Source organism: Talpa occidentalis, unplaced genomic scaffold (genome assembly GCF_014898055.3).
Source record: "Talpa occidentalis isolate TD23 unplaced genomic scaffold, MPIMG_talOcc4v2.1 talOcc4.10, whole genome shotgun sequence".
Taxonomy (NCBI): Eukaryota; Metazoa; Chordata; class Mammalia; order Eulipotyphla; family Talpidae; genus Talpa; species Talpa occidentalis.
In genome coordinates this window covers 30,383,496-30,394,187 of record NW_023600993.1, presented here as the reverse complement: position 1 = coordinate 30,394,187, position 10,692 = coordinate 30,383,496, and positions in this window count along the sequence as shown.

The following is a 10,692-nucleotide window of genomic DNA, read 5'->3' as shown; positions in this document are numbered from 1 at the left end:
ACATTTTCATTTTGCAAAACAAACTGCATCCATTAAACAATAGTTCCCTATTGCCCCCCCAACACACACACACACACACACACACACACACACACTCCCCAGACTCTGGCAACCACCTCTACTTTTTTCTTCTTTTATTTGTTTTACATTATTGTGGTAAGAATACATTACATGAGATCTACACTCAACAGATTTTTTTAAGAGTACAATAGGCACAATATTACACAGCAGATCTCTAGAATTTATTCATCTTGTCTAATTGGAATTTCATACTCATTGGTTAGCAACTCCTTTCCCCTATCGCCAGCCCGATAGCCACCATTTTTACCTTTATGTCTGTGAGTTTGACTATTTAAGTGGAATCATGCAATACTTGTCCTTCTGTGACTACCTTATTTTACTTAGCATAATGTCCTTGAGGTTTACCCATGTCATTTTTAAGTATTATTCCAGTGTCTGTATGTATCATTTTTGTTTATTCATTCATTAGCTGATAGACACTTGGATTTCTACCTTTTGGCTACTGTGAATAATGCTGCTAGGAATACAGGTGTAAAAATAGCCCTTCAAGGCCTTTTTCAATTCTTTTGTGTATATACCTAGGAGTGGAATTATTTAATTTTTTAAAATTATTTAAATTATTTTTTAAAATTATTTAATTATTTGATTTTTTTAGGAACCGCCTTACTATTTTTTTCCATAACAACTGCATTATTTTACATTTCTACCGGCATGCACAAGGGTTCCAATTTCTCAACATCCCCTCTAACACTTTTTTTAAAAAAAATCACCATCCTAGGTACCACATCATTTTGATTACTGAAGCTTTATAGTAAATTTCAGTGTCAGGGTCACTTGTGTCAAGTGTGAGAGGTGCTATCAGACTCTTGGCATTTATACACCATCAGGGAAAGTGCTAGCCCTATCAGAGATAGCAGGTTGTACCTCCCTGGAGTACAATATCTTTATCAGAGCAATATTCTCCTGAGTTTCACATTTGTAACACAGGCTAAATTGAGAAACTTTAGTGATCTTGGTTATGATTTTGCTTATAGTGTCACAGTTAACCACTTACAGGTTTGAAAAACGTGATGTGCATGTCTGTTTGGAAATGAAATGGGTTGGTGAAGCTAACTTTCATACAAAAATTTGTGGAAGAGGCAGGGAGCCCTGCCAGCTTTGTCATTACTGTGGGACAGTTGGCTGCAATGTAAGTAACCTTTAGAGCTCAAGAATAAAATACTTAATTTGGGATGTACTTAGAGTACTTTGTATCTCCTGAAGTTTATTCTTATCTCAGTATGCCCATAAAGTCTATTTCCTCTTAATGATTATGTTACTTGGGGTAAATCACCTTGATATCTCAGGAGTTCAGTTTCTTCACGTGTAAAGTAAGTAGGATGAAATACTTTCTATCTTAAATTCCCTTCTTGCGCAAAATATTTTTCCTTCTGTGAGTTAAAATTACATTCAGGTGATTTGATGATAAGGTATGCTATTTTGTCTGTGATTAAGATGAAGAAACTGCTGGGCCATAGCAGGCCAAAAGCTAGTATCCACTAAAATTGACTGCTACTTCCCTCCTCATCCTTAAGAGTGGTAGAAAATTGGTGTCCATGATGACCATGAAAGAGAACCCTTGGCAGTGGAATCTTCAGATAATGATTCTGGGTGTGTAGCCTTTTAAAGTGGAATCAGGGCCTCCCCGGTGGCGCAGTGGTTGAGTGCTGGGTTGCGAAGCTGCCCGCAGCCTCTGCAGCGCCGGTTCGATCCCCGGGTGCTCCCCGGCCACCGGAGGAGGGTCCCACGTGGCGCGCAGAACTCTCCTGCCGCCCGCTGCTCCCCTCAGCAGTGTACTTCGGTCCTTCTGCCTGCTCTGCTCCCCGCTCTGGCTCTGGTGAATTCTCTCACCCTCCCGCGCTTCTGACTGTACCCAGTGCTTGTATAAATAAATAAATAAATATTAAAAAAAAAAAAATAAAGTGGAATCACATCAGCATTTGGAAGTTCAATGGATACAACTCTGGCAAAACTAATCAGAACTGCTAGTGGGGAAACTTAGATGAAATGTTTTTTCAGAAAATACCAAAATTTACTCAAATGAATGAAATAGCTTGAATAAACCAGTAGCCATTGAAGAAATTAAATTAGCAATCCCAAATCTCCCTCCAAATAACTGTGAAACACATTTTGACACAGTCAGATGGAAAATTTGATTGTAGCCTAAACATTAGATGAAACCAAGGAAATCTATTTAATTTTGTTAGATGTGATAATGAAAGTTTGGATATGTAAGAAATGTTCTTTGTTTTTTAGAGATGCATACTGAAGTATCTGGGGATAAAGGCATATATCTGCTTGGGATTGGCTTTAAATTACTTCATAAATGAAAAAAATTTAAATGGATAATGAATGAAACCAAAGTGGTAAAATATTGATAGTTGTTACATCTAGATAATAGGAATATGGGGAATTTTGAGCTATGGCCTCTGCTTTTATTTATCATTGAAATTATTCCTAACAAAATCATTAAGAACAAATATAATCTTCCTTTCCAAAAGAATCAAGTTTCAAATTGTTCCACACACAAATTTTGCCAAGACTCTCAAGAATCAATAATCCTTTTCTCAATCAAAATATTTAAAAAATAAAGAGAAGGCTACCTAACTTATCTTGTGGTATCAAAAAAAAAGACAATAAGAAGTTATAGACCGGGCCTCCCTGGTGGCACAGCGGTTGAGCGCTGGGTTGCGAGGCTGCCCGCGGCCTCTGCGGTGCCGGTTCAATCCCTGGCTGCTCCCAGGCCACTGGAGGAGGGTCCCACATGGCGCGCAGACCTCTCCTGCCGCCCGCTGCTCCCCTCAGCAGTGTGCTTCGGTCCTTCTGCCTGCTCTGCTCCCCGCTCTGGCTCTGGTGAATTCTCTCACCCTCCCGCGCTTCTGACTGTGCCCAGTGCTTGTATAGACAGATAAACAGACAAACAAACAAATAAATAAAACATGCCTCTATTGAGAAAAAAAAAAAAAGAAGTTATAGACCAATCTTATAAACATGGACCTAAAAATCAAAATGAAATGATGAAATGTTAAAAATAGAGTTTAGCAGTATTTAAAGCCCATAGTGTTGAGGAGCTATTTGACTTTAACTCAGGAATGAAAAGATGGTTCAACATCAGAAAATCTATAACTATCATTTACCACATTAACAGGTTAAGAAAGTTATTCCAATGTATGGTGCATTTGGCTATTTATTCCCTCTCAGCTCCTTTACTATATCCCCCATAATATACAATCCCACCTCCCTCCCCGCCTCCCAGAGAAAAGAGGTGAACAAAGGAAAAGTAATCCAATGGGAAGATACATATACAATTTTAACTTACTTGCTTATTCTACTTTTTAAATAAAAAGATATCCTTGATCTCAGGATGGAAAATTGTACAAGAAAAAATTAATATAGTAGATATGAGGTTCCTTTCTTTAGAAAGACTTCCTTACAAGGTAGGCCTTTGACTGGGAGCAATGAACTGGAATGGTCATCAGTTTTCTACACTTATAGAAAACCTTCCCTAAGTGACAAGAGTGACTCACTACTTAAGAGTGGCTAAAACTACTTGGGCAAACAATATGGTTTATGCCAAATACTCTCTTTCCTTCTTGGAATCAGGAATTTTGCTATATGTTAGGCAGAGGTTGAATATATAACCAGTTCCTAATAAAAACTTTGGGCACCGAGTCCCTAAATGAACACCTGATGAATTTTCTCACATTGTCACAATTCATTTCTGGAGTAATAAACATGTCCTGTGTGACTCTACTATAAGAGGGAAGTTTGGGGCTTCCCCTGGTGGTGCAGCAGTTGAGCGCTGGGCTGCGAAGCTGCCCGCAGTCTTTGCAGCGCCTGTTCGATCCCTGGCCACCGGGTGAGTCCCACATGGCGTGCAGACCTCTCCTGCCGCCTGCTGCTCCCCTCAGCAGTGTATTTTGTCAGTCTGCCTGTTCTGTTCCCTGCTCTGGCTCTGGTGAATTCTCTCACCCTCCCGTGCTTCTGACTGTACCAGTGCTTGTATAAATAAATAAATCTTTTTTTTTTTTTTAAAAAGAGGGAAGTTTGGACCCATTTTCCTCTACTTTTCCATTCACTGATTTTGCTTTGAATTCTTTTGCTAGTCATAGCTGTGAATATGACTGTGTGCTGAATTGTGTGTCGTCCTAGTGAATCATCAAACCTGGAGGTGTCTTGGGACCTATAATACTGAGACAGAAATCTAATTATGTTGAAAATCTGAAAACACATTTTTTTAGATTGGAGATCGTCTTTTTTGTTAAAAGAAGTAGACTGTTTGATGGGGTATGGCAATATGTGAATTTCAATAGAATAACATCTTCATGGTATTAGTCACTATCTCCTGGAGCGGGTAGCAGGGGACATGGACATTGCAGCTTCAGGCATGTTGCCTTACAGCCTGGCAATCTGAGGGGAAAGCATTTTTTCTGCCAGAAGTGAGAAAATCCTGGGGAAAGATTCTGATTGGCTTGATGATGTTCATTTGCCTATCCCTAGATCACTCTCAAGAAGGCCATGACGATGCGCAAATATTATGTCTGACCAGGTTAGGGTGGAGCCTGGAACCAGGAGAAAGACATGGTATATGACAGCACACAGATGGCCAATGAGGCAATGGCTGCCACTCATTATAAAATATGATTATTTTCACCCATGTCTGCTACTTCATCCTCTTTAGGAGGGAGTTTGGATCCCACTAGATTCATATGGAAACCCACTGCAACACTTTTTTTATCAGATAGGGATGCTTACTCATTTTATCTTGACCCTACTTATTTACTGGCTTTGTCCAATAACTTCTGCTTTGAGTCTTTGGCTCTGACACTTTTTCTAGACACTAGTCTTTGCAGGTAGATTGGATAAAAATATTTCATCTGTCTGGTGCTGATGGAAGCTACATTAGTTGAGCCAGTCCATCCAGGTCTACCCACAAACGTCTTAAGACGTTAAGATAACTGATAGGTTATTTCAGTTTCCCTCAGAAGAAGACTCTGAAGCAGTATTTTGGGTACAAACTGCTGATTTGGGAAGAGGTCCCAGGAAACTCTTTAGGGAGTGGGGCAGTAAAACAAGGAAGGTAGTCAACAAGGTGTGTGCTATTAAGCCATCAAACACAGTGGGCACGGAAGCTAAATCCTGAGGAATTCTACGAGCAGTACAGAAGAAGAATCTCAGAATTTTCCCCATGGAGGGATGAGGAGCTGGGATATTAATATATCCTCTCATCTCTCTTGAGTCACTGTTCAAGGGCAGCGCTCAGGGTGATAATCCCCTGGCTTCTTTTGGCCTACTACACCTGGACAAAGCAGACTTCCAGTTTTAAAAGAGTTGTCCAGAACAGATACAGATATGGACTGTTGAAAGTTGGCTAGGGAGCACAATAAAGGTATAAAGTTCAGCAAAATTGTTGGAGTAAAGTTCAAGGAATGAGAGTAGGATGCTGATAGATCCTATTATTTTCTGGTTTGCAAACAAAGAGCACTCAGATATTAAAAAACAAACTTTTTCTATGATCCAGAAGAAGCATTTGATAATTGCCACATCTAATCCCTGCAGCCTCAACATCTGGGCGATTTCTCAGGCATCTGTGGTCCTGCATGGTGCCCTAGTGCATGCCTGAGAGTCTCTCATTTTGCCAGGCTTAGGAGCTCTCTGAAAGCTCCTCCTTTCGTTTTCTTCACTGTACAGCCCAGGACAGGACCTGGTCAAATGAGGACTCAAGTTATAATTGAATCAATGACCACATAGGTGAATACTATTCTATAAATGGACTTGAGATAAAGAAACAGCTGGAATGTCTCCGCATAACTCCTGCTTCTGCCTGCACTGCTAGTTCCCTTGAGGCTCATATGTCAGGTTCCTTGTTATTCATATCCCAGCTGCAGTTTTACCTTCTCAGGTCACCCCAGACTCCATAATCTAAAGTCACTACTCAGATACTTCCCAGTACCTCGCCCTGTCATAACTCTTTGTAGAGCAAAATAGTCCGTGTCTCCCATAAGATACAGATTATTTATATTGCACTGCATTCTTTATATAAGAATAAAGGTTTCGGCAGAACCCTGCTCCCCTCCCCCGCCCACAGAGGCAGCACTCTCTGACCGGCAGAGAGGAGGAAACAACAAACCAAAATGGCCCACAAGAACAAACGACGAAGCAAGCGGGACTGGGAGTGGAAAGGAACTATTGCAGCCACCACACCCCGTGAACGGGAGCTGAGGTGAACCCTGCAGGATCCGCCGCGGCGGTGAGCGAACGGCTCCGGGCGCCATTAGAGAAGAACAAAGACCCCGGGAGACGCGCACACAGCCCGGGCTGCCGGTAAGCTGGCGCGGGAAAGTGTCGCGCTCGGCGCGCTTGAAAATCAAGTGCAGACCTGGATCGCGGCTGCCCAGGTCCCCGCGCCTGCGACCTAGGCTTGCGGGGAGACGACCTAGGCTTGCGGGGAGACGCGCGGAGGTCCTCACTGAGGTGAAGGTCCCTCCCTGAGTGAGCAGGCCCAGGCGTCCAGGCATGGGAGCGGTGCAAAAGGCGCCATTCCCGCGCCACTGAACTGGGCTACAGCCCGCGTCCTGGAACTGAGGGCTTTGAACTGAGACCCGGGGCACGAAAATTCGGGGCGTGGTTTCTCCACGACGGTGGGGCACAAGGCAGACACAGCACCCCAAAGCTGTTGAGGTGTACCCTACCATTCCCGCTCTGTTCTCTGTCCCACAGGGTGGGGGGAGGCGAAAAACAGCCCCCCAAGGACAATAGGAGAGATCTCTGGCGCCACCTAGCGACCAGGAAAAAAAAAAGTCACTAACACCCTATAAAACAGGACATTTCTTAAGACTGCTTGAAAAGGGCAGAAGGTTTCTGGAGGACCCAGTGGCCAGCCGGGAAGTTATTCCACGCCAGGCCCCTTCCGACCAGCAGTCTGAGCCCACAGAGGGAGCAGGCACCCACGTCCGGGGCAGACCGGGTGCGCAGAAGAGTGTGCCTGAAACCGGAGGCGCAGGGACTGCATCCCACTTCGCCATTTGAGAACAGGGACATTTCTTCAGTAAAAACTGCCTAAAACCAGCAGAAAGCTCCCCCAGAAGACAGAGATGGCTCCTGGAAGAGCCAGAGGGGAGCGGAGAAGTTCACCCAAGATGTCAGTCAGTCCGAGCAACACAGTGTCCCAACGCATACGACAAATTAGAAAACAGACAGTAGGGAGTAGAAGAACCACACGCAACCTAAAAACTCCTCAGGAAAGAAGCACACCACAAAAAGAAAACCACTCCCCAGATTGCAACGACAGCAACTTGGAAGAACTTCTGAGCCTTCCAGAAAGAGAATTTAAAATTGCCATGATTAAAAAAGTGATAGATCAGAAGAAGGAAATTGAGTCCCTAAAGAGGGAAGTAAGAGAAATGCAGGAGATCAAAGAATTAATGGAGGAACTAAAGAACTCTGGGAAAAGCAATGAAAGCAGAATAGATGAAATGGAAGAACAAATAAGTAATCTTGAAGACACAGAAATAAAAAGAACCAAAACAGAAAAGGAAAGAGAAGTACGAAGGAAAAAGAATGAAGAAAGACTTCGGGAACTATCTGACTCCATGAGGAAAGGAAATATAAGAGTTATAGGAATTCCAGAAGGAGAGGAGAGAGATGTAGGAACAGAGAAAATATTCATGGATATAATTGAAGAGAACTTCCCAAATGTGAAGAAGGAGCTGAAAATTGATATACAAGAAGCAAGAAGAACACCAAACTTCCACGACGAAAGGAAAAACACAGCAAGACACATAATAGTAAAGCTCCCAAGAATCCAGGACAAGGAAAAAATAATGAAGCTGACAAGAGGGAAGAAACAGATAACATTCAAAGGAAAACCAATCAGGCTGACATCAGACTTCTCTGAAGAAACACTACGGGCAAGGAGAGAGTGGAGGGACATAGTCAACAGACTCCAAGAAAACAGATGCCAACCAAGAATACTCTATCCCGCAAAGCTCTCTTTCCTCCATGAAGAAAGAATATGGACCTTCCCAGACAAAGAGAAACTCCGGAATTTCATTGCGACTAAACCCCCACTCCAAAAAATACTACAAGGAATCCTAAAGCCAGAACCTCAGAGGGACGAATAACAACGAAAGAAGACCAAAAAAAAAAAAAAAAAGTTATTAAAAGAATAAATAAATAAAATCAAAGGAAAGACAAACATAATGGCAAATACAGATGCTAACATATCAATATTAACTCTAAATGTAAATGGACTAAACTCTTCAATAAAAAGACACAGAGTTGCAGCCTGGATTAAGAAACAAAACCCAACCTTTTGCTGTCTCCAGGAAACACATTTAGCTACAAAAGATAAAAATAGGCTCAAAGTCAAAGGATGGAAAACAATCCTACAAGCAAATGGGCCAAAAAAGAAAGCAGGAACAGCTATACTTATATCAGATAAAACAGACTTCAAACTCAAAAAAATAAAAAGAGACCCCAATGGTCACTACATTATGATTAAGGGGACAATACTTCAAGAAGAAATAACACTCATTAACATATACTCACCAAACAAAAGAGCACCAAAATATATCAGACAACTGTTGTCCTCTCTGAAAACAGACATCAGAGAAAACACATATGTAGTGGGAGACTTCAACACACCACTATCAACAATGGATAGATCAACAAGACAAAGAATAAGTAAAGAAACTAAAGCTCTAAATAAGGACCTAGAGCATTTGGGCTTAACAGACATCTATAGAACACTAAACCCAAAAAAAACGGAGTACACATTTTTCTCAAGCGCACACGGATCATTCTCCAGGATCGATCACATACTGGGGCACAAGACAAACATCAACAGATACACCAAGATTGAAATCATACCAACCATCTTTTCTGACCACGAAGGCATCAAACTAGAAATAAATCATAAAAAGAAGGCAAGGAACTATCCTACCTCATGGAGATTAAAAGCCACACTACTGGAAGACCACTGGACTAACGAGGAGATCAAAGAAGAAATTAAAAAATTCTTTGAATTGAATGACAAGGAGGACACCAATATCCTAAATGTATGGGATGCAGCAAAAGCAGTAATAAGAGGAAAATATATAGCAATAGAAGCTCACATCAAAAAACAAGAAAGAACTCAAAGAAACAACCTAATCTCGAAGCTCAAAGATCTAGAAAAAGAACAACAAAAAAACCCCAGAACCAGTAGAAGAAAAGAAATAATAAAAACCAAAGCAGAAATAAATGAAATTGAAACTAAAAAAACAATCCAAAAGATCAATGAAACCAAGAGCTGGTTCTTTGAAAAAATAAATAAAATAGACAAACCCCTAGCCAGGCTCACAAAGGAAAAAAGGGAGAAAGCACAAATACACAGAATCATAAATGAAAGAGGAGAAATCACAACGGACACAGCAGAAATCAAAAGAATAATCAGTAACTACTATGAACAGTTATATGGAAACAAGTTCAACAATCTAGAGGAGATGGACAAATTCCTACAACTCTACAATCACCCAAAGCTAGATAAAGAAGAAATAGAACACCTAAACAGACCAATTACAAGCAGCGAAATTGAAATGGTAATTAAAAACCTCCCCAAAAACAAAAGCCCAGGACCTGATGGATTTACAAATGAATTCTACCAAACATTCAGAGAGGAATTAGTGCCTATCCTTCACAAACTCTTCCAAAAAATTGAGAAGGAAGGGACAATACCAAACACGTTCTATGAAGCCAATATTACACTAATACCAAAACCGAATAAGGACAACACAAAAAAGGAAAACTATAGGCCAATCTCCCTAATGAACACTGATGCAAAAATCCTCAATAAAATTTTAGCTATCAGAATCCAACAATGTATCCATAAGATAATTCACCACAACCAAGTTGGATTCATTCCAGGGGCACAAGGATGGTTTAACATCCGAAAATCAATCAACGTTATCCAACACATCAACAAAAAGAAATATAAAAACCATATGATAATATCAATAGATGCTGAGAAAGCTTTCGACAAAGTGCAACACCCATTCATGATAAAAGCCCTTGAAATTCTGGGGATACAAGGAACATACCTCAACATCATAAAGGCCATCTATGACAAGCCAACAGCCAGTATCATTCTCAATGGTGAAAAGCTGAAAGCAATTCCATTAAGATCTGGAACAAGACAAGGATGTCCACTCTCACCACTGCTTTTCAATATAATACTGGAAGTCCTAGCCAGAGCAATAAGACAAGAGAAAGACATCCAAGGAATCCAAATAGGAAAAGAAGAAGTCAAACTATCACTATTTGCAGATGATATGATAATATACATAGAGAACCCCAAAATCTCCACAGAAAAACTAATTCAACTCATCAATCAATTCAGTAAAGTGGCAGGATACAAAATCAACACGCAAAAGTCAGTAGCCTTCCTATACACAAACAATAAATCTGAAGAAGAAGAAATCAAAAAAACCACCCTTTTATTATCGAAACAAAAAAAATCAAATATTTGGGAATAAATCTAACAAAAGAGGTAAAGGACCTATACAAAGAAAACTATAAAACACTGTTAAAAGAAATAGAAGAAGACACAAAGAAATGGAAAGACATCCCCTGCTCATGGATTGGAAGAATAAA